Source organism: Giraffa tippelskirchi, chromosome 1 (genome assembly GCF_054371585.1).
Source record: "Giraffa tippelskirchi isolate mGirTip1 chromosome 1, T2T-mGirTip1v1.2.pri, whole genome shotgun sequence".
Classification (NCBI taxonomy): Eukaryota; Metazoa; Chordata; class Mammalia; order Artiodactyla; family Giraffidae; genus Giraffa; species Giraffa tippelskirchi.
This window is the reverse complement of record NC_137275.1, coordinates 112418028-112445778: the sequence shown is the minus strand read 5'-3', so window position 1 is coordinate 112445778 and position 27751 is coordinate 112418028. Positions and strand designations below refer to the sequence as shown.

The 27751-nt window shown below is 38.2% G+C and overlaps 1 pseudogene across 1 annotated transcript in view; it reads left to right on the top strand.

Annotated features, from left to right (window-relative positions):
• Nucleotides 1–1248: 1248 nt before the first annotated feature.
• LOC145506019 (solute carrier family 71 member 2-like) overlaps nt 1249–27751 on the top strand; it is a 127777-nt pseudogene continuing 101274 nt past the window's right edge. The window contains exon 1 of the transcript XR_014053453.1: nt 1249–1747. The product of XR_014053453.1 is annotated as a solute carrier family 71 member 2-like (transcript). The remainder of the gene's footprint in view (nt 1748–27751) is intronic.

Sequence of the window (27751 nt, the reverse complement as noted above, 5' to 3'; positions counted from 1 at the left end):
CAGTGAGCAGCCTGAACATTCTTACTTATCTTCCTTTAACTCATCCTAACTCTGCATGCCTGTAAGTAAGTTAGCTTTTCTGCCCCCTAACTCTGCAGGAGCTACATTTTGCACCTATTATCCTTTGTATGCTAAATACAAACTGTATCTGGTGCTCATCTTTATAGTACACTCTTCCCCTTGTAGTTCTTCTTTTTTATATATCAGAAAGAAGGCCACAGAGCCACAAATTGTCAGACTTGATTACTGGGTTACTGACACCAGTCTATGACTGATTTTGGAAGAAAGCAAGCTCCTTACACCTTTGTTCCTCATCACCGACTCCTGACTGCAAGCCCTGATCTTATATAAGACTCCATAGCGCTCATGGAGCGAGGGCACAGTTCTTGAGGTATGAGCCTACTGTGTTCCCCTCTCCACTGGCTGAGCATTAAAGCCATTTTTCTATTTCCTCCAAACTCTGTCTCTGTATTTTCTATTTGGCATCAGTGGACAAAGAAAGCCATGCGTTTGGCCACCAAAGTAATCAGTTCATGTTCAACGTATTGGTACCATCAAGTAGCTCTGAACTGGAACAGGGACCTGTATGTCCTCCCATGAATCCCACAGCCCAGGTAAGCTCTTGTCAGCTTCAGATTCTGAATAGGAACAAACTATGGTAGTTATAGTTCCCATTTCAGGATTTCAGAATCGGGACATATTTCCATATTAGAACGATCAGAGAATCCTAAGGGAAATCAGTCCTAAATATTCATTGGAAGGACTGATGCTGAAGCCCCAATACTTTGGCCACCTAATGAGAAGAACTGACTCATTGCAAAAGACCCTGATGCTGGGAAAGTTTGAAAGCTGGAGAAAGGGGCGACAGAGGATAAGATGGTTGGATAGCATCACTGACTGTATGGACGTAAGCTTGAGCAAGCTCTAGGAGTTGGTGATGGACAGGGAAGCCTGGCTGTACTGTCCATAGCAGTCGCAGAGTCGGACACGACTCAGCCATTGAACTGAACTGAGAACGTGCCCATCCATATAACTGTTGGGGGCATCAGAAAAAATTAGCTCGGCGGTTTGGCTTCCAAACCAAGGCCAAAAGTGCAGTCACTAACAATAATGCACCTGACATTCTCACTTGTCCACATCCGCTCAGGAAAAAGAAAATAAGGTTGGAGGCCTTAGAAGATGACGCATTTCTGGCGCGCAGCGGAATCCGGAAGCCAAGGAGGCTCCGGAAACGTGGAGGCGGGGCCTGAGGTGGGCGGCCGCCGCTGAGGCTTCGGGCGCTGGCGCCGAGCTTCTGGCGGGAGCTGAGATCCGGGCCGAGGCCTACTTCCCCGTGGCAGCTCGTGGGGAAGCGGGGGCGAGGCGGGGCGGGGCGGGCGCTCGGCCTTCTGACTGCCCAGGCCCGCGGATGAAGAGGTGGGCAGCTACCTGAGTTTTGTTCGGTTCGGCGGTTGTGGCTTGCGGCCGCTGCAGTCGCGCTCTTGCTGCCTCAGCATCCCTCACAACCCACGGCCTCGCCGCTGGCCTGCCGCTTGACCTGCCGGCCGTTTTGGGCCGCAGAGTCCATGAGAGCGCGGGCCCCGCCGCCGCTTTTGCAGCTTAGCTGTAATTCCGGGGCGCCCGGAGCCGACGGAGTCATGACCGCAGCATGAACGCGGAACCTCCGGAGGAGAAAGCAGCGTCAGAGGCGGAGGCAGGAGCCATGCCAGAGAAGCGCGCGGGTTCGCGGGCCGCGGGCGGCAACTCGGTGAGCGTGGGCTTGGAGGCCGGACGCGTTGCTCAGCCCGAAACCCGGAGTCAGGGGAGGTTGGGCCGTGTTGTGGCCGGAGTGCAGGGACGCCCGGTGCGGGACTGGGATCTGGTTCCCCTGGGGATGAAACATTGACCGTCGGCTCGGCGCAGGGGCTCTGGCTCTCGGAAAGCCTTTCCTTTTCCGACTCAGCCAGCCGACTTCATCACTGCTAGGCTTTCCTAGCGTTGCTCGCCGCTAGATTAAAATTTAGGCGACTTGGTTGTTTCAGAAGACTCCCGATGTGGGATTGTGAATATAAGTAATTTGATTTTTTCAGAGTTCTCCATACACGTGACAGCCGGTACTGCTTTCATGGTGCATTTCTGGCTTGAGCCAACTTAGAAGATGTGCGGAGAGCATTCAGAACCTGCCTTGGGCCCTGGACCCTGAACCCGGAAGGTGGCGTGGAGGCTGGGCAGCTCCTTCCTGTTCCTTCTTGGTTCTTTAGGCTGTCTCTGCAGCGTTTGGTGAGCAGGATTTCAGAGGGAGCTGCCGATCCCAGGGCACGACTGAGGAGTTTATTCAGGCCAATTTCTTGAACAGTTTCACGTGAGATTCAGACTGGGTTCGGCAGAACAGACTATGTCCGTGGCGTTTAGATGTCTGACGGTGGAACTCTTAAGCATAGAGTGTCATTTCTTAAAGATCTTTTTTGGAGTCTCTTTTAGACAGGAAACAGAAATGGTACAATGAATACAAACTAATGCCAACGAGACTTTTTTCCAAAGAAAAATAGAAACTTTAAGAAAATTAAATTATATGCAATCGGCTTCGGATTTAATTTGCTTTTAAAGAATGCTAAATGATGTTGAAGACCCCCTCCTGCCCAAATGACTTTTTATTTTTGGAAAACCAAAAACCCTTAAGGGTTCCTCATTTCAAAGATAATATTTCTGGAAAGTGGAAAGGTTTTTTGGTAGGAGGAGGGAAATTCTATAGAATTGGGTTTTCTCGTTTTGTTTTTGATTACATAAAAATTAGACTTGTCTTCCTGCCGCTTAAAGGAGACCAAATTGCCAGCTCCTCCTCCTGTCTTTGAATCAGTAGACCATAATTACTGACCATTGGCCAAGGTACTAACCTTGGAGGTAGCCTCCTTCATCCTTTTCCATATTTTCATCTAATACATTAATAAGTCTATCTAGGTTTACCAGGTAAAGATTTTAGTTTTTTGTTTTGTTTTTTTATCCTTTCTGCATTCCTGTGGTTCAGTTCCTCAGCATTTTTGAGCTAGATTTTGGCTTTGATACTGTTGCTTTACCATCTGGTTGCTCTCCACCTTATTGATCAGTGGAATCAAGAATGTAAATATGATCATTATTGCTATTCTTAAATATTTTCATTGGCTTTCCATGGCTTATTGTATAAAAAAATAACCTGACAAGTTGACACATTATAGCATAATGATTGGGTGAGCATGCTTGGAATTTCCCTTTCGACCTTTTATTACCTATATAACTTACGGCAAGTTATACAACCTTTCTCAATATTTCGGACATAAATGATTGGTCAGAATGTATAAGTGATCCCTGACTGATAAAAAGCATTCAATTCTCTCCCATGTACTAATAATCTATATAGGAACTAGACTCCAACCTAAAAATTTTAATTGCTAAGTTTATGTGCTTAGAGCAGAAACTTTTGAGAGATGTGTATTCAATGAAACTGAGACAGTTGATTCCCTGATAGGAGTCTTGATGCTAATTAGGAATAGATTCCTGTCCAGTCTTTCCTTGTCTCTGAGGGTGCATCTAGTCAGTGTTGATAAATTGCAGTGAATACTGACAATGAGTTTTGGTGCTTGCTCTGTTTAGTGAGATCAGTAGAATGGGCAGGTAACAGAGTTCATCCAGTGGCACGTTTTGTAATATGTGTGGCCTGGGAAAGAAGTGAATGCCTTTAATATGCTCATGTCATATGCCAGTACCCGCAAATCATGTGTCTTTCCTGCTTGTAGTTTCTTTCTAGTGTTGCTAACAGGTGCTACATTCTTTGCCTCCACCTCCCACTCCCCAGTTGTTTAGTAACTAAACAACAAGAATTGGTTCATCTTGATGTGTTGGAATTTCCTTATACCTTGATTCTATAATAGTGTATTCATTGTTTCAGGTTCTTAGATGCTACTAATAATCACAAGCAAGACTGCCCATGTCCAGGGATTTGGTTGGCAAATAGATGTATTGACCTGAATAATAGAAGGAAATCGTGTGTTTATTCTAAGAGATCAGCGCATTCTAGAAAAGGGAGGTGTGTGTAGAAAATAAGTTCTTTTTTTAGTGTCCTTTCTTTGCTCTGTCTCTCCCTAGTTGTGTGTGTATGTAACACCTTGAAACATGGTGTCAGAATTATTTGCATTATCATTGAAAGCATATTTCCTATTACCAGGTAAAGGGAAATTCCTTTTGGAGTTATTTACCTTTGAGCATCTAATGAGAATTAAAGATTTTCTGCAAAGAAAATACAGCTGAATTTAGCATACTAGGTATTTCACAGTGTTCATGAACTACATAGAAGCAACCTTTATGCCCACTGACAGATGAATGGATATAGAAATTATACATATGTATGATGGAATATTACTCAGCTATAAAAAAGAACACATTTGAGTCTGTCCTAATGAGGTGAATGAACCTAGAGCCTATTGTGCAGAGTGAAGTAAGTCAGAAAGAGAAAGAAATATTGTATATTAACACATGTGTATGGAATCTAGAAAGATGGTACTGATGAACCTATTTGCAGAGCAGCAGTGGAGATGCAGACATAGAGAAAAGACTGGTGAACACAGTGGGGGAAGGAGAGGGTGGGATGAATTGAGAGAGAGACATGGAAACACTTACATCACCATATGTAAAATAGATAGCCAGTGGGAATTCGCTATGTGACACAGGGAGCTCAACCCAGTGCTCTGTGACAACCTAGAGGGGTAGGAGATGAGAGGGAGGGAACATATGTATGCCTGTGGCTGATTCATGTTGATGTACCAGCACAATATTATAAAGCAATTATCCTCTAATTAAACTTAAAAAAAAAAAAAAAAAGCCAGTACTAGGATACCAGATAGGATCCCTGATGGATGGCTTCTCAGGATCAGTGCCATTCTGGTTACATTTGATGTCTATTTAGTTGATTTTCCTCAGATTGTTTCAGAGAGGCCCCTGTAAAGGCTAATTTTGATTTACAAGAACAAGAATGTCATATGGGCAAAATGGAAATAATATCAAAGAGCAGTTTGTTACCAAAACAAAACAAAAAAAGGCTGAAATCACTAGATATGTTTTGTTTGTAAAAAATTAAAGAGGGGACTTCCCTGGTGGTCCAGTGGTTAAGACTCCTCGCTTCCATTGTAGGGGGCACTGGTTTGATGCTTAATCAGGGAACTAGGATCCTGTATCCCACATGCTGAGTGGTACAGACAAAAAAAAAAAAAAAGTGAAAGAGGTCCTAGGGATATTTTAGGGGAAATTTATTTTAAAATTAACTTTCAGTTCTTAACAATCAGTATGTCATTTCAGTAATAAAACAGTACTGGGACACTGGTGCAACCAAACTCTGCTAAATAGATGATAGCAGAAAAAAGATTAAAAGCATTCGTGAATAGTTGATCTGTTGCAGTTTATGAGTAACTGCATCATGCTTTCATAGCAGAGACATTTATACTTCATATTTAGAATTATGCAGATGTCTAGACAGCTTTCTGTTATTAAGCCCAGTCTTTATCAGAACACAGAATTGTAGTTGTTGTTTTATTGTTCTTAGGCCTGGTAAAGGCAGGATTTTTCAGAATTTGCTTCTTTGGGTATTTGAGCATCCTTTTCCTCTGTTTGTCTTACCAGATTAAATCTTTGAGGACAGGGACTACAGCTGTGTATCTTTTAATTTAAATATTTAGGCAATCATCAGAAAATGTATTAGAGAAGTAAATCAGTCAAGTTTAAACCAGCAATTATGATTATCAGTGAAATTAAATTGTTGCTATTATATGATGTTTTGGTTGACCTTATAAAACAAATTGGAGAGTTCTGTTTTATTCTCTGAAGAGTTTGTGTGAGATGGATAATACAGTTAGAACTTTGTAGTTCTTTACTTTTTTGGACTAACGTAGTTTTAGAACAATTCAGATTTTCTGTTTGATTTTTTTATTTTTTTCTGTCAGTTTTAGTAAGTTGTATTTTGCTAGGAACTTGTCCATTTCATTTAAAATTTCAGATTAATTGGCATAAAGTTGTTCCTAACAGCCTCTTAGGCTCTTTTTAATTACTATTGGATCTTTAGTCTTTTTTTTTCTATTGCTACATTGGTAATTTTTACCTTTAAAATACATTAATTTTCTGATGTCTTCTGGATAGTCACAAGTTCTTCAAATAGCAGTAATTTCATGTCTTATTCCTATATTTCTGTATTATATGAACTAGACTATTGAGGAAAACATTCAGTAGTAATGATAAAAGTGTACAACCTTCTCCGCTTAACAGGAGTATATGTATTTTTCCACTGTCATGTAGGGATATGAGAGTCGGACCATAAAGAAGGCTGAACACTGAAGAATTGATGCTTTAGATCTGTGGTGTTGGGGAAGGCTCTTGAGAGTCCCTCGAACTGCAAGGAGATGAAATCAGTCGGTCCTAAAGGAAATCAGTCCTGAATATTCGTTAGAAGGACTGATGCTGAAGCTGAAGCTCCAGTACTTTGGCCACCTGATGTGAAGAGCCGACTCATTAGAAAAGACCCTGACACTGGGAAAGATTGTAGACAGGATGAGAAAGGGGCGACAGAGGACGAGATGGTTGGATGGCATCACTGACTCAATGGACATGAGTTTGAGCACGCTCTGGGAGATGGTGAAGGACAGGGCAGCCTGGCGTGCTGCAGTCCATGGGGTCACAAAGAGTTGGACACAACTGTGTGACTGAACAACAACAACATGTTCAATTGTATGGATATATCACAGTTTGGTTTTTCATTCATCCCTTGGTGAACATTTGGTTTATCACCAGTTTTGGGCAGTTACAGATAAAACTGCAATGAGCAGTCATCAACCAATCTTTGTATGAACTATACCTTATTTTCTTTTAAGTAAATATCATACTTAGGAGTAGAGTGGCTAGAACATATGGTAGGTGTATTGTTTAACATTTTAAGGAACTGCCAAACTGTTTTTTAATTTTAAAATTTTAATTTAAAATTTTCTATTGCCACCAGCCCTGTGAGAGTTCATTTGCATCCTTATCAACCCTTGGTCAGTCAATTTTTGCTCTTCTGTTAGATCTGTAGTAGTGTCTTACTTGTTTTTATTTTGCATCTCTCTGTAGCTAATTTTGTTCAGCATCTTTCCATAAGCTTACTTGCCATCTGTATATCCTCTTGGTGAAGTGTCTATTCACCTCTTTTGCCTTTTTATTTGTTGTTTTTGTGTTATTATCTTATAACTGAGATATAAGATAATATTTATTTATTTATTTGGGTTACAAGTCTTTGATCAGATATATGTTTGCAAATATTCTGAGCAGAAGTTTTAATTTTGATAAAGTTTTAATTTTATCAGTATGTTCTTTTAAGGATTGTTTTTGGTTTCGTATCTAAGAAATCCTAACTCAATATCACAATTATTTCCTTTTATATTTTTAGAATCTTTTTAGATTTTACAGTTAGTTTTATGACCCATTTTGAGTTAATTTTTATATGTTGCAAAGTATGGATGGGATTTCTTTTTTTGTATATGGCAATGAATTGTTGCATCATCTGTTGAAAGGACTTATTCACTGAATTGCCTTTGTACCTTTGTCAAAATTCAGTTTTCCCATGTATGTGTCTGTCTGTTCTGGATTCTCTATTTTGTTTCATTGATCTGTTTATCTTTACATCAATACCATTCCATCTTTATTACTGGAGATTCATAATAAGATTTGAAACAAGTCGAGTTTGTCCTACATCCTTGTTCTTCTGTTTTAAAATGATTTTGGCTATTTTGTTGTCGTGTCCCACTCTTGCGACCCCATGGACTGCAGCATGCCAGGCTTGTCTGTCCTTCACTGTCTCCCAAAGTTTGCTCAAACTCATGTCCATTGAGTTGATGATGCCATCTAACTATCTCATCCTCTGTTGCCTCCTTGTCCTCCTGCCCTCAATATTTCCCAGCATCAAGGTCTTTTCTAATGTTCAGGCTCTTTGAATCATGTAGTCAAAGTATTGGAGGTTCAGCATCAGTCCTTCCAGTAAATATTCAGGGTTGATTTCCTTTAGGATTGACTAGTTTGGTCTCCTTGCTGTCCAAGAGTCTGTCAAAGTCTTCTACAGCACCACAGTTGGAAAGTATCAATTCTTTGGGGCTCGGCCTTCTTGATGGTCCAACTCTCACATTCGTACATGACTGCTGGAAAAACCGTAGCTTTGACTATATGGCCCTATGTCAACAAAGTGATGTCTCTGCTTTTTAATATGCTGTCGAGATTTGTCATAGCTTTTCTTCCAAGGAGCAAGTGTCTTTTAATTTCATGGCTGCTATTCTGAGTCCTTTGCATTTTAGAATTATAAAACCAGCTTGTCAGTTTCTACAAAAAAGTCGGCTGATATTTTCATTGGGATTGTGGCGATCCAGAAGATCAGGTTAGAAAGAGTTGAAAAAGTATAGATCTATAAACAAGGTATCTCTCCATTTATTTTGTATCTTTAATTTCTCAGCCATGCTTTATAATTTTTAACAGTTCTTTTGTGTCACTTGTCACACTCATACCTTACATGTGATGTAAACATACTATGAAAGTGAAGTGCAAGTCACTCAATCATGTCCGACTTTTTGTGACCCCATGGACTATACAGTCTGTGGAATTTCCTAGCTACTGCAGTGGGTAGCTGGTCCCGTTTCCAGGGGATCTTCCCAACCCAGGGATCAAACCCAGGTCTCCCACATTGCAGGCGGATTCTTTACTAGCTGAGACACCAGGGAAGCCCAAACATACTATAAATGTAAATTATTAAGAAATTTAAAGTTCACAATTGTTTTTTGCCAATATACAAACACAATTCATTTAAAAAAATTTTAATTGTGATATATGTGACAAAATTTACAATTCAGTTATTTTGATGGTACAGTTAAAACTATAAAGTTTAATTATTTTTAACTGTACAATTCAATAGTGTTAAGTATATTCACATTGTAGTGCAACCAATCTCCAGAACTTTTTCATCTTCTAAAACTGAAACTCTGTATCTGTTAAATAGCACCTTCCCATTTATCATAGCTCCTGGTAACCACCATTCTGCCTTAAGTTTCAAAGTATTGACTAGATACTTCATAAGTGGAATCATATACATTGTCATTTTATGACTGGTTTATTTCACTTAGTATAATGCCCTCAAGACATGCTGTCTTTAAGATTGTTGAAGGCATGTATGGCATGTGTAAGGATTTCCTTCCTTTACTGCTGCTGCTGCTAAGTCGCTAGAGTCGTGTCCGACTCTGGGCGACCCCATAGACGGCAGCCCACCGGGCTCTGCTGTCCCTGGGATTCTCCAGGCAAGAATACTGGAGTGGGTTGCCACTGCCTTCTCCAGTGCATGAAAGGGAAAAGTGAAAGTGAAGTCGCTCAGTCGCGTCCGACTCTTAGCGACCCCATGGACTGCAGCCTACCAGGCTCCTCCATCCATGGGATTTTCCAGGCAAGAGTACTGGAGTGGGGTGCCATTGCCTTCTCCGTTCCTTCCTTTAAGACTGAGTAATTCCACTTTCTGTATGTGCCACAGTTTTGTTCTTCCATTTATCTGTTGATGAACATGACGTTGCTTCTGTTTTTTGGCTATTGTGAACATATTTTTATTTCAGATAGTGGCCATCCTGATTTGTGTGAGGTGATACCTCATTTTGATTTTGCAGTTTCCTAATGATTAGCATGTTGGACATGTGTTTTGTTTGTTTGTTTGTTTTTTATATTATAGCGTGTTTCTTTTCTTTTTTTTAGATTTTTTTCTGTGGTGTGGACCATTTTTACAGTCTATTGAATTTGTTACAATATTGCTTCTGTTTTATGTTTTGACCACAAGGCATGTGGAATCTAGCTCCCTGACCATGGATCAAACCTGCCCTTCTGTGTCGGAAGGTGAGGTCCCAACCACTGGACCACCAGGGAAGTCTCAAGCATCTTCTCATATGTTTGTTGGCCATTTGTATATTTTCTTTGGAGAAATGTATATTCAAGTCCTTTGCCTCCTTTTAAATTGGGTTATTTGGATTAACTCTATTAGATACACACTTGAAAAATGTTTTCTCTATAGGTTGTCTTTCACTGTGTTGACTTTGTCCATTGATGCACAAGTTTTAAATTTTTATAAAGTCCAGTTTATCTGTTTTTACTTTTGTCTCATGTGTTTTTTGGTACCATATCCAAAAAAATCATTGTCAAATCTAGTATCATGAAGCTTTTCCTCTGTGTTGTCTTCTAAGAGTTTTAGATCTTATGTTTAGGTCTTTTTTTTCTTTCCTGCTAATCTCAAACTACTAATTTATTTCTCTCCATAGGTCTTTGGTTCATTTTAAAAGTTTGTAATTTTGATAAAGTCCAATATCTGTTGTTTCTTTTGTTGCTTGTCATTTTGGAGTCATGTCTAAGAATCCATTCCTAAATCCAAGATTTACCTCTGTTTTCTTCTAGGAGTTTTATGGTTTTAGCTTAGGTCATTGATCTGTTTTGAGTTAATTTTTGTATGTGGTGTGAGGTAGGGTTCCACCTTCATTCTTTATATGTGGAAATTGAATTGTCTTAGCACAGTTAGTTGGAGAGACTGTTCTTTGCTCATTGAATGGATTTGGCACTGTTTTTTGACAACAATCAATTGAACATAGATACAGGAATTTCTTTGTGGCCTCTCAGTTTTATTCAGTTGGTATGTATGATAGCCTCCTTCTGGCTTCTATATTGACAAGTTCTGATACACGGTGATCTTTGAGTTTGGAGTTATGCGTGGGACAACCTTATCTTTTTTCCAGTTGGCAGCAGATAACCTGATTGACAAAAGTCAGATGTCCTCATTCATCTGAACTTTTCAGGTCATGTTGGGAAAGCAGTTGAAGGGGTTGGTGAAAATAATCCTTCACCTAGGTACACACTGTCTAGGGCAGACTTCTTAGTGCTGGGAAAGAAATGGGTGAATAAGTAAAGGCCTGTGCTTTACTTTGCCTGAGAAACTGACCTTTGACTTCTGTTACCCCTTAACTGAAGTTGTTGTAGTCCAGGCTACCTGCTATATGTATGTCCTGATTCTATTTGTGGAGAAAGAAAGGCAGTGTAAGTAATACAAATGGTTAGTAGCACATACTCTGGAGGTATGTGACTCTCCAGATGTAATACCAGCTTTGGCACTTACTAATCATGTGAATTGGGAAAGTACTTAAATTCTGTGCATCTGAGTTTTGTCATCTATAAAATGGGGAGAATAATAATTCCTATCTCAAAAGATTATAGTTAGGATAAAATGATAGTAATGTGCTTTTATCAGGGTATCTGTTGCTGTAAAAGGATAATTTTTGCCTGTTTTATGTCTCAGGACCTTTTGTAGTAGACTGTCCCTGACCTGTGTTCCTGTCCTTAAGAGTGTTTATTTCCATTTTAAATTGTACATTACATGAAATGGGAGCAGGAATAGTTTCTTCTATTGCTACTATTATTCTAAGTATCTTGTCGACATATAGCAGAACTCAACAAATATGTGTTGAATGAATTGATCTCTTGGAGTGATTGATGTTTTTCTTTTGGCTGTGCCACTTGGCTTATGGGATCTTAGTTCCCCAAACTGACTAAGGGCAATAAAAGTGCCAGGTCCTGGACTGGGGCAATAAAAATGCCAAATACTGGACTGCCAGGGAACACCCTGGAGTTGAATATTTTTTTTATTGTTAAAGAATGCTGGTGGAGGTGGGTGGGAGGGAGGCTCAAGAGGGAGGAGATATATGTATATTTAATAACTGGTACACATTATACAGCAGAAGCCAACACAACATTGTAAAGCAATTATCCTCCAGTTAAAACTAAATATTTTCAAATTTAAAAAAAAAAGAATCCTGATAGAGGTAGAATATTTACAAAAGCAGTTCTTGGGATCTTGGTTTGCTTTAAGTTGGGTGGCAGTTGGTAAATTAAGTTTGAAAACTTGAATGAGAAAAAAGTTATTTTATAAATATTTTATGAATTCTTGATCTTACCAACATAATAGCTGTGTCATTTACTCAGCTATTTAATGTAGGACTGAGAAAATTTTTATTTTCTGTGGAAGTTATTTCTACTGAAGAAATAGGCAGTAAAACTGCTTTTCCAACTTGCATTCCAATATTATTAGGTAGGAGAAAGAAAAGCACACTTTTAGGTAATAGTCATTTATTTGTTTTTTAAAACCATTTGTGTTCTTCTTCTTGTGTTTGTATTTTAAAAGCTTTCTAATAAAAAATTTATTTTTGATAGGGTATTTTACTAACCAGGTAGGTATAAATGATATAGGCAAAAAGCATATGTAAAAATTATTAAAATATTGAAGGCTCATAGTGAGACATACTTTTCACATATGTTTTTATAGTGATGCAGAGATGGCTGACCAAATCTTACGGCAGTAATTTCCAACTGTGGAGTACCAGCTTTTAATTAGAACATATTTGTTTAGAGGTATAATAGAGACAATAGTTTACATAGTTACACTTGGTTCAAACTCAAATATTTTCATTTTTAACAGGTTAACTGTGCATGATGCAATAATGTATTTGATAAAGGGATTTATTATTGTACATAAGTCCAGGAACAGTGTGCTTAGCTTAGCAGTTTGACTTCATCCCTTGGTGTACCTCGAATGCTTATTACATTCATAGACTTTGCTTTTCTCGGTATGTTGACTTCTGGTCTTTAGGATCAACCCGTTGTGGTTTCAAGATGGCTAACTGCTCAAGTAACACATCCTTACACAGTAATGCCCCTAAACTGGGTGCGAAGAGGTATTTCACTGTGGTTTTGATTTGCATTTCCCTGATGGCTAACGAGTTGAACATCTTTTCATGTGCTTATTGACCACTTGTTTGTCTTCTTTTGCCCATTTTTAAATTGGGTTGTCATTTTATTAGTGAACTCTAAGAGCTCTTTATATATTCTTATTTTAGGGATCCCCAACCTTCTGGGATCTAATAATGCCTGATGGATCTGGGATGGAGCTGATGTAATATTAACAGCAATAAAGTACACAATAAATGTAATGGTGCTTGAATCATCCCAAGATCAACCCCCCCCGCCCCCGCCCCCCGCCAATGGAAAAATTGTCTGGTCCCTGATGCCAGAAAGGCTGAGTACTGCTGCCTTACCTGAGATGAGTTTTGCAAATATTTACTTCCATTCCATTTTCATTTTATAGAGCACAAGTTTTAATTTTGCTTCAAAATGTTTTCTTCTAGTTTTATTGAGATATAATTGACATACAACATCTGTAAGTTTAAGGTGTACAGCATAATGATTTGACTTATACGTATATATATGTATCATGAAGTGGTTATCACAGTTAACTTAATGAGCATCCGTCATCTCGTGGATACAAAATTAAAGAAAAAACTTATTTTTTGTGATGAGAACTCTTAGGACTTACTATCTTAACTTTCATATATAACATACAGTGCTGTTCATTATATGTATCATATTGTACATTATATTCCTAGTACTTATAACTGGAAATTCATACCTTTTGACCTCCTTCATGCAATCCCTCCCCTCAATCTTTGGTAACCACAGATTGGATCTCTTTTTCTTTGAGTTTGTTTCTTTGTTTTTGAGGTAAAACTGACCTGCAACACAGTGAGAAGATCCCCTGGAGAACAGAATGACCACCCACTTCAGTATTCTTGCCTGGAGAATCCCATGGTCAGAGGAGCCTGGCGGGCTACAGTCCCTGGAGTTGTAGAGTCGGAACGACTGAGTGACTAATGCTTTCTTTCTTCATTTAAGTTGCTGATCTCTTAAGTCCAAATGCATCTTAACAACCCTGCATTTTTACTCCTGCTACCCTACACTTACTGTTTTTGACATTCTATTTTACATCTTTTTGTTTTCTATATCCCTTAACTGCTTATTGTAGATAGAGACAATTTTGCTAATTATTGCTAGCTAATTTTGCTAATTATCCCTACTGGCTTTATACATGGCTTATTTATTAGCTGTTGTGTGTTTGTCTTTACAGATGAGATTTTTCCTTTTACATTTTCTTGTTTCTAGTTGTGGCCTTTGTTTCCTCACTTAGAGAAGTCCCTTTTAACATTCTTATAAAGTTGATTTGGTGGTGCTGAACAAGCTTTTGCTTGTCTGTAAAACTTTTGATCTCTCCGTCAAATCTGAATGAAATTCTTTGTAGGTCTTTTTCCTTTCATCATTTTAAATGTTGTGCCACTCCCTTCTCATCTGCATAGTCAGCTGATAGCCTTATGGTAGTTCACTTGTACTTAACTTGTAGCTTTCAGTATTCTCTCTTTATTTTTGCCATTTTAATTACTACTTATCTTGGTGTGGTCCTTTTTGGGTTGACCATGTCTCAGATGTCTGTGATTCCTGGACTGTTTGGGATGTCTGTTTCCTTTCCCCAGTTAAGGAAATTTTCAGCTATTGTCTTCAAGTAAGTTCTTTCTTTTCTCCTTCTGTGGAAGTTTGTATTTTTTTTTTTTCTCCGTTTTTTTTAGCATAGTTATTTTTATTTAGAGTTGTAGATGAGGCTGTCAGCATATGGATTTCTTATATTGCTTCTTAAAAAAATTTTAATTGGACAATAATTATTTTACAGCATTGTGATGGTTTTTTGCCATACATGAATTGGCCATAGACACACGTATGTCCCCTCCCTCCTGAACCCCCCACTTCCCACCTTGCTCCCCATCCTGTCCCTCCAGTTTGTCACAGAGCAGCGGAGAGGTTTGTGTTTTGATCAAGTTCAGTGTATCTATTTTTTTCTTTTTTTGCTTTTTCTTTTGATGTTACTATCCAAGAAATCATTGCCAAGTCCAGTGTCATGAAGCTTTTGTGTTGTCATCTAAATTTGATAGTTTTAGCTCTTATGGTCAAGGCATTGATCCAATTTTAGTTTGTTTTCTACACATGAAAAAGTGAAAGTGAAAGTCACTCAGTCGTGTCCGAATCTTTGGAATTCTCCAGGCCAGAATACTGGAGTGGGTGACCTTTCCCTTCTCCAGGGGAATCTTCCCAACCCAGGGATTGAACCCTGATATTCTGCACTGTGGGTAGATTCTTTACCAGCTGAGCCACCAGGGAAGTCCTTTCTGTACATGATGTAAAGTAAAAAGGTCTCCTTCATTCTTGCACATGTGAAGTGAAGATCCCACTTCCCTAGCACTGTTCATTGAAGAAACTGCTCTTTCTCCATTGAATGGTCTTAGCACCCTTGTTGCAAATTATTTGACCATTGTACAAGTGTTTATTTCTGGATTCTCTTATACTAATTTGGTCTATATGTCTGTCTTTATCCCAGTACCACACTGTTTTGATTATTTTTGTATAGGGTTGGCAAAAAAGTTCATTCTGGTTTTTCCATAAGATGGATCTAGTAGTACTTAGTTGTCTTTAAGTTCATTTAGAACAAGTTTGTTAGATTTTATTGTGACAGCTGTTATATCAGCGTGCATTTAATAAGAAACCAAAATTGGTGAATTTTTGTGTAGCCATTTTAATATTGGAGATGGAAAAAAACAACATTTTGGGCATATTATGCTTTATTATTTCAAGAAAGGTAAAAATGCAACTGAAATGCAAAAAAAGAAAAAAAAATATGTGCAGTATATGGCGAGGGTGCTGTGACTGACTGAATATGTCAAAAGTAGTTTCCAAAGTTTTGTGCTGGAGATTTCCTGCTGGACAGTGCTCCACAGGTAAACCAGTTGAAGTTGATAGCAATTAAATCAAGACATTAATCGAGAACAGTCAATGTTATGTCATGCAGGAGATAGCTGACACACTCGAAATATCCAAATCAAGTGTTGAAAACCATTCGTACCAGCTTGGTTATGTTAATCACTTTGATGTTTGAGTTCCACCTAAATTAAGCCAAAAAAACCTTGACTATATTTCTGCACATGATTCTCTACTTAAACATAATGAAAACATTCTATTTTTAAAACAAATACAATGTGTACAATAATGTAGAAGTGAAGAGATTATGGGGCAAGCAAAATGAACCACCAAGGCTGATTTTCATCCAAAGAAGGTGACGTTGTGTGTATGGTGGGATTGGAGGGAGTCTTCTATTATGAGCTCCTTCTAGAAAACCAATCGATTATTTCCAATAAGTACTGCTCCCAGTTAGACAAACTAAAAGCAATACTTGACCAAAAAGCATCTGGAATTAGTCGACAGAAAACACATACTCTTCCATCATGATAACGCAAGACTGCATGTTTCCTTGATGACCAGGCAGAAGCTGTTACATCTTGGCTGGGAAGTTCTGATTTACCTGCTATATTAGCCAGACATTGTACTTCCAGAATTCCCTTTATTTCAGTATTTATAAAATTCTCTTAATGGAAAATGTTTCAATTCCCTGGAAGACTGTAGAAAGCACCTGGAGCAGTTCTTTGCTCAAAAAGATAAAAGCTTTGGATGATGGAATTTTGAAGTTGCCTGAAAAATGGCAAAGATATTGGAACAAAATGGTGAATACATTATTCAGTAAAGTTCTTGGTGAAAATTAAAAATATGTCTTTTATTTTTTAACTTAAAAGCCAAAGGAATTTTTTAGCCAACCCAGTAATATGTTTTCAAATCAGGAAATGTGAGAACTACAGGTTTGTTCTAATTTTTCTAGATTTCTTTTGGCTATTCAAGGTTCCTTGAGATTTCCATATATAATCACGACATCCTAAATAGAAATAATTTTGCTCCTTCCTTTCCAGTTTGGATTTTTTTTTTCTTCCCTAATTACTCTGGCTAGAACTTCCACTGCTGTGCTGAATATAAACTGTGGAAGTGGGCATCTTCCTGATCTTGGATAAAAAGTTTTTTCAATTTTTTCCACCTTTGACTATTTTGGTGTTAGGTATGAATTTTGCGTATGTGCCCTTTATTATATTGAGATAGTTTCCTTAAATGCTTGTTTTTTGGAATTTTTTTTTTTTTTAACCATAGAAAGGTGTTAATTTTGTTGAACGCTTTTTCTGCATCATTTGAGGTTGAGCATGTGGGTTTTTTCCCCCTTCGTTTTGATGTGGTGTATTTCATCGGTTGCTTTTCATATATGAACCGTTTTTACATTCCAGGAATAAATCTCACTTGGTCGTGGTATATAGCTCTTTTAGTATGCTGCTGCATTTGGTTTGCTAAGAACTATTGTTAAGAACTATGCATCAACAACATAGGAAAACTAGTCTCTAGTTGTCTTTTCTTGAAGTATGTTTGTCTGACTTTATACAGCTAATGCTGTCATCATAGAGAGGCTTCATAAAATGTGTTCAGTTGTGAGAAGAGTTAGAGAGGGATTGGTGTTCTTTAAATGTTTGGTTTAAAGTGAAGCCATCAGATTCAGGGCTTTTCTTTGTCAGGAGGTTTTTGATTGCTGATTCAGTCTTACTAGTTCTAGGTCTGTTTTTATATTCTGTTCTTGATTCAGCCTTAGTAGATTTTGTGTTTCTAGGAATTTATCCCTTTCAACTAGTTTATCCAATTTGTTGGCCTGAGTACTGAATAATCCCTTGTGACATTTCTTTCATTTCTGATTTTAGCAATTTAAGTCTTCCCTCTATTTTTCTTGTTAGTTTTGCTAAAGATTTGTCAATATTTTGATATTTTCATAAATATCAACTTTGGGCTTTGTTGCTTCTCTATATTGCATTTACTTCTTCTGTAATCTATTCTTTCTTTCCTTTTTTTTTTTTTTTTGCTTTGTGTTTGCTCTTTTCGAGTTTCTTACAGTGAAAGGTTAGATTATTGACTTCAAATCTTCTGTTATCAGGCATTTACAGCTATAAGTTTGCCTCTAAATACTACTTTAGCTGCACTCAAGAAGGTTTGATATGTTATGTTTTCCTTTACTTTCATCTGATAGTTTACTGGAGAAGGAAATGGCAACCCACTCCAGTATTCTTGCCTGGAGAATCCCAGGGACGGAGGAGCCTGGTGGGCTGCCGTCTATGGGGCCGCACAGAGTCGGACACGACTGAAGCGACTTAGCAGCAGCAGCAGCAGCAGCAGCAGCATCTGATAGTTTGGTAACTTGCCTTGTGAGTTCTTCTTTGACCCATCATCATTTTAAGGCGAACATTGATTAATATTCACGTTTATGAATTTTCCAAATTTTTGTATGTTACTGACTTCTGGTTTCATTTCATTGTGGTCGAGAATATACTTTGTGTGATTTTTAATTCTTTAAAATTTATTGAGACTTGTTTTATAGTCTTTTCATGTGCACGTGAGAAGAATGTGTATTCTGCTGTAGTAGGGTAGGATACTCAACATCTCTCATGTCTAGTTAGTGTACAGTATTACACTATTAGTGTTGGTGAAATCTTCTGTTTATTTGTCGATCTGGTCTAATTGTTCTATCCATTATTGGAAGTGGATATTGAAGTCTCCAATTAATTGTTGATTTCTCTGTTTGTGCCTTTTTTAAAGGGTGTGGTTGCCAGTGGATGAGGGGGATTGACTTAATGTTGCACAAAATAAATATCTTTGATATTGATTGTGAGTGAAGTTGCTCAGTGATGTCCAACTCTTTGTGACCCTGTGTACTGTAGCCTGCCAGGCTCCACTATCCATGAAATTTTCCAGGCAATGATAGCGGAGTGGGTTGCTATTTCCTCCTCCAGGGGCTCTTCCCAACGCAGGGATCAAACTCTGGTTTCCCGCATTGCAGGCAGAATCTTTACTGTCTGAGCCACCAGGGAAACTGTTTAGATTGATCATAAAGGGGTCCTGTAAATAAATATGATATATTTCACTTTTAATGAAAAGTACAAAAGGTGAACAATTCATAGAAAAAAATACAAATACCTAATAACCATAGGAAAGAAGCTCAATTTGATTTGTAATCAGGGAAATCCAAAATAGAATGAGATGATCATTTTTAAAAAGTCTAACAAAAATGTGAAACTTATTTGTAATATTAGAATATGAGGAGACAGGTATTCTCAAGCACTGTTGATGTAGCAAGTTGTTTTTTAAATTTTTGGTAACAATAAATTTTTGGTGTTTTTTACTATTTTGTTATGAATATACCCATGTGTTCATCATCTTATTCTAGATGAAACACTATCTTTTTTCTTTTAGCTATAAATTTATTTAATTTTTTAGTTGAAGGATAATTGCTTTACAGAATTTTGTTGTTTTCTGTCAATCCTTAATATGAATCAGCCACAGGTATACATATACCCCCTCCCTTTTGAGCCTCCCTCCCATCTCCCTCTTCATCCCACCCCTCTAGGTTGATACAGAGCCCCTGTTTGAGTTCCCTGAGCCATACAGCAAATTTTTACATATAGTAATGTAGGTTTCCATGTTATTCTTTCCATACATCCTACCCTCTCCTCCCCTCTCCCCGAATTCATAAATCTATCCTCTATGTCTGTTTCTCCATTACTGCCCTATAAATAAATTCTTCAGTACCATTTTTCTAAATTCCGTATATTTGTATTAGTATACGATATTTATCTTTCTCTTTCTGACTTACTTCACTCTGTATGATAGGCTCTAGGTTCATCCACTTCATTAGAACTGACTCAAATGCATTCTTTTCATGACTGAATAATATTCCATTGTATATATGTACCACAACTTCTTTATCCACTCATCTGTTGATGGACATCTAGGTTGCTTCCATGTTGTAGCTATTGTAAATAATGCTGCAGTGAACAATGGGATACATGTGTCTCTTTCAGTTTTGGTTTCCTCAGGGTATATGCCTAGGAGTGGGATTGCTGGGTCATATGGTGGTTTTATTCCTAGTCTTTTAAGGAATCCCCATACTGTCTTCCATAGTGGCTGTATCAATTTACATTCCCACCAACAGTGCAAGAGTGTTCCCTTTTCTCCACACCCTCTCCAGCATTTATTGTTGGTAGACTTTTTGATGATGGGCATTCTGACCAGTGTGAGGTGGTACCTCATTGTAGTTTCAATTTGCATTTCTCTAATAATGAGCAATGTTGAGCATCTTTTCATGTATTTGTTAGTCATCTGTATGTCTTCTTTGCAGAAATGTCTGTGTAGGTCTTTTCCCACTTTTTGATTGGGTTGTTTGCTTTTCTGGTATTGAGTTGTATGAGCTGCTTGTATATTTTGGAAATTGATCCTTTGTCAGCTGTTTCACTTGCTATTATTTTCTCCCATTCTGAGGGTTGTCTTTTCACCTTGCTTATAACTTCCTTAGCTGTACAAAAAGTTTTAAGTTTAATCAGGTCCCACTTGTTTCCTTTTGTTTTTATTTCCATTACTCTAGGAGGTAAATCATAGAGGATCTTACTTTGATTTATGTCATCAAGTGTTCTGCCTTTGTTTTCCTTTAAAAGTTTTATAGTTTCTGGTCTTACATTTAGGTCTTTAATCCATTTTGCATTTATCTTTGTGTATGGTGTTAGGAAGTGTTCTAATTTCAATCTTTTACATGTAGCTGTCCAGTTTTCCCAGTGCCATTTATTGAAGAGGCTGTCTTTGCCTCATTGTATATTCTTGCCTCCTTTGTCAAAAATAAGGTACCCATAGGTGCATGGGTTTATTTCTGGGCTTTCTAGCTTGTTCCATTGGTCTCTATTTCTGCTTTTGTGCCAGTACCATACTGTCTTAGTGACTGTAGCTTTGTAGTATAATCTGAAGTCAGGAATGTGGATTGCTACGCTCCATTCTTTCTTCTGCTTTGGCTATTCAAGGTCTTTTGTGTTTCCATATGAATTGTGAAATTTTTTGTTCTAGTTCTGTGTAAAATGCCGTTGGTAATTGGATGGGATTCATATTGAATCTGTAGGTTGTGTTTGATAGTATCATGTTCACAATATCGATTCTTTCTACTCAGGAACATGGAATATCTGTCCATCTGCTTTTGTCATCTTTGATTTCGTTCATCAGTGTCTTATAATTTTCTTTGTACAATTCTTTTGTCTCTTCCGCTAACTTTATCTGGAGATATTTTATTCTTTTTGTTACAGTGGTGAATGTGATTGACTCTTTAATTTCTCTTTCTGATTTATCATTGTTAGTATATAGAAATGCAAGTGATTTCTCTGTATTGATTTTGTTTCCTGTGACTTTGCTAAATTCACTGTTTAGATCTACTAATTTTCTAATAGTATGTTTAATGTTTTCTGTGTATACTATCTGTCATGTGCACACAGTGAGAACTTCTTTTCCAATCTGGATTCCTTTTAATTTTTTTCTTCTCTGGTTGCTGTAGCTAGGACTTCCAAAACTATGTTGAATAATAGTGGTAAAAGTGGACACCCTTGTCTTATTCCTGATCTTAGGGGGAATGCTTTCAGTTTTTGACCATTGAGAATAATGTTTGCTGTAGGCTCATCATGTATGGCCTTTACTATGTTGAGGTAAGTTCTTCTGTGCCTATTGTTTTAAGAGTTTTAATCATAAATGGGTGCTGAATTTTGTCAAAGGCTTTTTCTGCACCTATTGAAATTATCTTATGGTTTTTATCTTTCAGTTTGTAAATATGGTGCATCACATTGATTGATTTGTGTATATTGAAGAATCCTTGCATCTCTGGAATAAACCCAACTTCATCATGGTGTATAAGCTTTTTGATGTGTTGTTGAATTCTGTTTTCTAAAATTCTTTTGAGGATTTTTGTTTCTATGTTTATCAGTGATACTGGCTGGTAGTTTTCTTATTTGTGTGTTGTCTTTGTCTGGTTTTGGTATCAGGGTGATGGTGGCCTCGTAGAATGAGTTTGGAAATGTTCCTTCCTCTGCAATCTTTTGAAAGAATTTTAGAAGGATAGGCATTAGCTCTTTTCTAAATGTTTGATAGAATTCTCCTGTGATTCTGGTCCTGGGCATTTGTTTTTTGGGAGATTTTTCGTCACAGTTTTGATTTCAGTGCTTGTAATTTCTTCGTTTATAATTTCCATTTCTTCCTGGTTCAGTCTTGGAAGATTGAACTTTTCTAAGAATCTGTCCATTTCTTCCAGGTTGTCCATTTTATTGCCATGTGGTTGTTCATAATAGTCTCTTAGAGTCCTTTGTATTTCTGCATTGTCTGTTGTAACCTCTCCTTTTTCATTTCTGATTTTGTTGATTATTCTCTCTTTTTTTCTTGATGAGTCTGGCTGAAGGTTTGTCAATTTTGTTTATCTTCTCAAAGAACCAGCTTTAAGTTTTATTAATCTTTACTATTGTTTCTTTCATTTCTTTTTCAATTATTTCTGCTCTGATGTTTAGGATTTGTTTCCTTCTGCCATTATTGCGGGGCGGGGGGCGGGAGAGGTGTGGTTCTTTCTCCAGTTGTTTTAGGTGTAAAGTTAGGTTGTCTCTTTGATGTTTTTCTTGTTTCTTTAGGTAGGATTGTATTGCTGTAAACTTTCCTCTAAGAACTACTTTTGCTGCATCCTATAGGTTTTGAGTTGTCGTGTTTTTGTTGTCATTTATTTCTAGAAATTTTTTTATTTCCCTTTTGATTTCTTTATTAACCTGTTGGTTATTTAGAAACATATTGTTTAATCTCCATGGGTTTGTGTTTTTTACAGTTTTTTTCTTGTAATTGATATCTAGTCTCTTAGCATTGTAGTCAGAAAAGATGCTTGATATGATTTCAGTTTTCTTAAACTTATTGATGTTTGATTTGTGACCCAAGATGTGGTCTATCCTGGAGAATATTCCATGTGCACTTGAGAAGAATCTGTATTCTATATTTGGATGGAATGTCCTGAAGATATCAATGAGATTCATCTCATCTAATGTATCATTTAAGACTTGTGGTTCCTTACTAATTTTCTGTTTTGATGATCTGTCCAGTCCATTGGTATGAGTGGGGTGTTAAAGTCTCCTACTATTATTGTTACTGTCAGTTTCTCCTTTTATGTCTCTTATTGTTTGTCTAACATGTTGAGGTGCTCCTATGTTGTTACGTATTCCTCTTGTATTGATCCTTTGTTCATTATGTAGTGTTCCTAATCTCTTGTAATAGTCTTTATTTTAAGATCTATTTTGTCTGATATGAGGATTGCTACTCCAGCTTTCTTTTGCTTTCCAATTGCATGGAATATATTTTTCCATCCTCTCACTTTCAGTCTATATGTGTCTTTAGGTCTGAAGTGGGTTTCTTGTAGACAGCATATATATGGGTCTTGTTTTTGTATCCATTCAGCCAGTCTGATTCTTTTGGTTGGAGCATTTAATTCATTTACATTTAAGGTAGTTATTCATATATATATATTCCCATTGCCATTTTATTAATTGTTTGGATTTGATTTTGTAAATCATTTTCTTCTCTTATATTTCTTGATTATATAAGTCCCTTTAATATTTGTTTTAAAGCTGGTTTGGTGGTACTGAATTCTCTTAACTTTTGCTTGTGTGCAAAGCTTTTGATTTCTCTGTGAATTTTGAATGAGATCCTTGCTGGGAAGAGTAATCTTGGTGGTATATTTAAAAGGGAATTTCAGTACTTTAAATATATCTTACCATTCCCTTCTGGCCTGCAGTTTCTGCTGAAAGATCAGCTGTTAAACATATAGGATTTACCTTGTATGTTACTTGTTGCATTTTCCTTGCTGCTTTTAATATTCTTTCTTTGTGTTTAATCTTTGTTAGTTTGATCAGTATGTGTCTTGGCGTGTTTCTCCTTGGGTTTATCCTGTATGGGACTCCTTGTGCCTCTTGGATTTGATTGACTATTTCCTTTTCCATGTTGGGGAAAATTTCAACTATAATCCCTTCAAAAATTTTCTCATACCCTTTCTTTTCTCTTCTTCTGGGACCCCTCTTTTCGAATGTTGGTGTGTTTGATATGGTCCCAGAGGTCTCTGAGACTATCCTCAGTTCTTTCCTTTTTTTTTACTTTATTCTGCTCTTCAGAAGTTACTTCCACCATTTTATGTTCTGCTTCAGATATTCTGGTATTGATTTCTTCTAGTGTATTTTTAATTTCAGTAATTGTGTTGTCTCTGTATGTTTATTCTTTAATTATTCTAGGTCTTTGTTAAATGATTGTAACATTTTCTGCATTCTATTTTCAAGGTTTTTGATCATCTTTACTATCATTATTCTGAATTCTTTTTCAGGTAGCTTGCCTATTTCCTCTTCGTTTATTTGAACTTCTGTGTTTCTAGTTTGTTCTTTCATTTGTGCAGTATTTCTCTGCCTTTCCATTATTTTTTTTTTTTAAACTTACTGTGTTTGAGTTCTCCTTTTTCCAGGCTTCAAGGTTGGATTCTTTCTTCCTTTTGATTTCCGCCCTCCTAAGTTTGGTCCATTGGGTTGTGTAAGCTTCATGTCGTGTGAGATTTGTGCTGAGTTTTTTGTTTGTTTTGTTTTCTTTCGTCTTGTTTTTCCTCTGATGGACAAGGCTGAGTGAGGTGGTAATCCTGTCTGCTGATTATTTGGTTTGTATTTTTGTTTTGTTTGTTTTTTGGATGAGGCGTCCTATATGGTGGTTGGGTGATGCCAAGTCTTGTATTCAAGTGGTTTCCTTTGTTTGAGTTCTCACTATTTGATACTCCCTAGAATTAGTTCTCTGGTAGTCTAGGGTCTTGCAATCACTGCTCCCACTCCGAAGACTCAGGGCTTGATCGTTGGTCAGGAATGAAGATTCCACAAGTTGTTTGTTATGGCATTAAGTGAGATTAAAAGAAATGCCCAAAGATGAAAAACCAAAGATGAACCCCAGACAGATGGCAGTTACAAATCAGGGAAATAAAAATTAAAATAACGGAATAGAAACATATACATTCAAAAGCAAAATCAAAACAGTGCAACAAAAATAAAGTACAATAAACTGACCCAGTAAACAAAACCAAAAATTTTATCTACTGGTTAAGAATAAAACTAACTAAGCACAAACTGGAAAACAAAACTAAAACAAGCTGTCAGGTCGGGAATAAAGCAATGAAAACAAAACTAACAAATATGTTCAGGGAAAAGGAAAGAAAGAAACGAAAGAATAGACATGCAAGGTTAAATAGAAGTAGATTAAGAATATTTATATACATTAAAGAGTAACTGCAAGAGGAGATCAGTAGGAAAAGCAAACAAAGGAATAAGTGTAGAAAAAAAATAATAATGGGTTTTAAAAAGTTAAAAATTTAAATTTAAAAAAGAGAAAAGAAAATAAAAAAGAAAAACGAAAACTCCATAGAGGTACAAAAGCCCAATGTAGAGGCAGAGGTTTATAACAACACTAAAAAGTGTAATTTAACAACAAACTCAAGCACTTAATTAGATTTCATCGTGCCAATAAAATCAACAACAGGGAGAAAAAAGAAAAAAGAGAAGAAAAATTCAAAAGAAACTATGGAATAAGTCAAAACATAATAATAAATATATTTCTAGAGTCACTACTGTCAGAGTCCTTTTGCTTGCTGGGAGTCATGTCCACCTCACCTCCCTAGGATACCCTGTGCTGATCTCTGGACCTGCTGTGAGGGCAGCTCAGATTCTAATCTGGCTCTGCGCCCCTGTGTGTTCTTGCCAACAATGTCCACAGCTATCAGAACTAGTGTGTTTGCTTCTGTGGGAGCTCTCAATGTCCTTTTATAACACAGACACAGAATCTGCCTAGTTGATCATGTGGACTATCTGTAGCTTGTACAGCTGGTGGGAAGGTTTTGGGTCTTCTTTCTTAGCCACAGTGCACCTGGATTTCAATTGTGGTTTTATTTCCACCTCTGCATGTGGGTCGTCCATTGGAGTTTGCTCCTGAGGCTGCCCTGGAGGACTTGGGTCTGCCCCAGTGAGGACCAGGTGTGAAGGTGGTGCAGGTGCTTGGGTTGCCGGGGTTCTGGCAGCACTCAGGGGAGTTGGCAGCTAGGGCAGCAGGAAATAATAGTGCTCTAGAAGGGTATGGCAACCAGTTTTGGCATGTACACTCCAGTATTCTAGCCTGGAGAACCCCCCTGACGGGGAAGCCTGGCAGGCCATAGTTCACAGGGTTGCAAAGAGTTGGACACAACTGAAGTGACCTCGCTTGCATAGATGTCAGAGTATTTTTGCCTGTGGTAGCTCTGGCCCAGTGAAGGTTGAGCATGAAGGTGGTGTAGCTGCTTGGGTCACGGGGACCCTGGCCACGCCAAGTGTGCTTGGACAAGGACTGCCTCTGCCTCCGGAGTTATGGCTCTATCAGAGTCTTTTTTCGAGCCTCTGGTGATCAGAAGGCCTCTTTGGCTAGTCTTTCTCTGCAGCCCTGCCCGTTCAGGTAATTAGAGGGCTCCTTTGCTGGGAATCCTTCTCTGTTTTTTGTCATGTCAGGCGCATAGAGGGGTCCCCCTGGATGGAGTCCTACTCAGTAGATTGACGTGTCAGGTACTTAACGGGCGTGCTGGGTGGGGTCCTACTCTGTGGTTCGCCCCATCAGGCAGCTGATGGGCCAGCCTCTATGTTGTTCAGCTGCCAATGCTGGTGTTTGAGGAGAGAGAGGCTGTGGTGATGGCTTCACGCCTAATGCGTGACTCAGCATTATCACCTTGCTTCCATGGCTGCCTGGTTTTCCTCTGCAGGTATGTCCCACCACAGTCTCCTCCCTCACATCCCCTCTATCCATCTTTGCACAGTCAACAGCAGCCCTCGCCTTGGGATTGCTCCACAATCCCTAAACTCCAGCCCCAAGCTGCTGTGCCTTTTAGGGCACCTGCGTCCCTGTCCAGGATATGTATGGCTGTGGCAAGGACTGTCTGATTCTCATTCCATTTAGGCTGCCACAGATCAGGTTTTCACTTTCAGCCTTAAATGTTTCTCCTCTGACTCAGACAGTTACCCTGATGTGGTGTTCAGATCCCTGCTTCAGTTCCCCCACCCGCCAAAGGCAGGTCCAGTCCTACTAACACTCCTGTTTTTCCCCCTAGTTCATTTATTCTACCGAGTTTTGCATACTTCTATATAATTCTTTTCTGCTGGTCAGGTACTCCTGTCCCCTCTCCGCTGGTGTTCTGCATGCACTTCTGTGTCGAAGACGTATTCCTGATGTATCTGTGGAGAGAGATGTACTCCATGCCCCCCTACTCCTCTGCCATCTTGTTCCTGAAACATTATCTCTTTTTCACCTAAATTTTGTGTAAACAGGTCTTTAAATATCACCTGAATTGCTTCCAAGCTTTTGTTTGATTTATTTGATTTTGGAAAGAATAATTTATAAGTGGTATTATTTCTTTTTCTATCACATCATGGGAGAAATAATCTTTGACTTTCTTAGTGATGTTATGAATGGTCAGGTGTCAGGTATTAGTCTGTTTCTTCCCCTGTGAGATACTTTATTCACTTTCACCAAATGACTCTGTTGATGTTGTTCAGTTGCTCAGTCATGTCCGACACTTGGCAACCCCATGGAGTGCAGCATGCCAGGCCTCCCTGTCCTTCATTATCTTCCGGAGTTTGCTCAGACTCAGGTCCGTTGAGTCAGTGATGCTGACTCATCCTCTGCTGTTCCCTTCTCCTGCTGCCTTCGATCTTTCCCAGCATCAGGGGTCTTTTCCAATGAATTGGCTCTTTCCATTGGGTGCTCAATGTATTAGACCTTCAGCTTCAGCATCACTCCTTCCAGTGAATATTCAAGGTTGATTTCCTTTAGGAGTGTCTGGTTTGATCTCCTTGCAGTCCAAGGGACTCTCAAGATTCTTCTCTAGCACCACAATTTGAAATCATCAATTCTTTAGCACTCAGCCTTCTTTATGGTCCAACACTTAACATTCATACATGACTACTGAGAAAACCATAGCTTTGACTGTACTGGTCGTTGTAGGCAAAGTGATATATCTGGTTTTTAATACTCTGTCTAGGTTTGTTGTAGCTTTCCTTCCAAG